At 41.7% G+C, this 1,236-nt stretch overlaps 1 long non-coding RNA gene across 1 annotated transcript in view; it reads left to right on the forward strand.

Moving 5' to 3' along the window:
- Positions 1-216: 216 nt before the first annotated feature.
- The window catches only part of LOC107578037 (uncharacterized), a 27,872-nt gene continuing 26,852 nt past the window's right edge, over positions 217-1,236 (forward strand). The window contains exon 1 of the long non-coding RNA XR_001608289.1: positions 217-582. This is a non-coding gene — a long non-coding RNA (uncharacterized lncRNA). The remainder of the gene's footprint in view (positions 583-1,236) is intronic.

Genomic DNA, 1,236 nt, shown 5'->3' on the forward strand with positions numbered 1-1,236 from the left:
CGAAGTTGCTTGTCAGGTTTTCCTAACAAGCAACCATATATTTTTTTAAATAAACCCAAAATACCGCAACCCGCGACCCGGGATTTTTTCACCTCAATTTTACAAAAAAATAATCCCAAAATCGCGTATAATACGCGGATTTGGCAACTCTGGAGTGCCTGTGAGGGAGACGAAGCGGCGCAGCAGCTGATTGGTTACCAGAGCTGTCAATCAAAAGCAGCCATGTCAAGCGAAAAAAAGAGCGACGTGAACTAATAGCGGCTGTTATTTCGAGATACAGAGGGTTAAAGTCAGCGGGGTTGTTTCTAAATGACAGTCAGCCTTCTACTTGATTTAGGCGCTGTTGAAGCTGGTCTGCATTATGTTTCTTTTATGCGGATAAGGACATTGCTGGGACAGTCTGACATCGATGTCCTAAGAACGGAGTCTTAAACTGAACCTGCTTCGCCTTTTATGTGACCCAGTAACGTTAGTTTGTTTCTGGAGAAAACGAGCCAAATGATGTCAGGAAAGCATTACAAGGGTCAAGAAGTCAGCTGCTGCATCAAATATTTCATATTTGGATTTAACATAATATTTTGGGTAAGAGCTTGTGTTTGTAGCACCGTGGCTTTGTTTCTAATGCATCGGTGTTTCTTTCTGTCATTGCTTGTGAATGTGAGTGTGATATATGCGCACGCCGGTCGATTCAGCTCTTTTGTTCGTTTGTTTGAAACAAGCCGGTAGATGCTGCACAAGTCTACGTTGAGCGGGGAGCAGAAGCCTCCGGCCCTGTGTTTGTGTTAGTATAAACTCATTTCATTGCGATCTTCCACCAAGCCTTTATCTCAGATGTTCATGACAGCCGCCGAGTCAAGTGCGTACTTCAGATAATCGGCTTTCTGTGAAGCAATGCTTCGAGCTCACTGTATGGACGAACACATGCATCCTGTGTGTGTCCTGGATTGAATACAATAACTGGAGTGATTGGAGATTACATTGTGACTATAAAAAATGCAGGAAGCCTACTGAAAGACCCGGGAGGGTCTGTAAGTTAGTGTCGAAACCTTTGATATAACATTCCCATGTTTGTCTGCTTCAAATTATAGTTTTGAAATATACAGTGTATCCCTAAAATGTTAAAAAAAATAATATCAAGTACAAAGAGTGATGTTGTTATACCTACCTTTTTTTATCATGGTAAGGTGTAACACTACACTAAAAAATGCTGGGTTAAAAAGGGACAAACCCAGCTAT

Source organism: Sinocyclocheilus grahami, unplaced genomic scaffold, assembly GCF_001515645.1.
Source record: "Sinocyclocheilus grahami isolate Dianchi unplaced genomic scaffold, SAMN03320097.WGS_v1.1 scaffold8472.1, whole genome shotgun sequence".
NCBI lineage: Eukaryota > Metazoa > Chordata > Actinopteri > Cypriniformes > Cyprinidae > Sinocyclocheilus > Sinocyclocheilus grahami.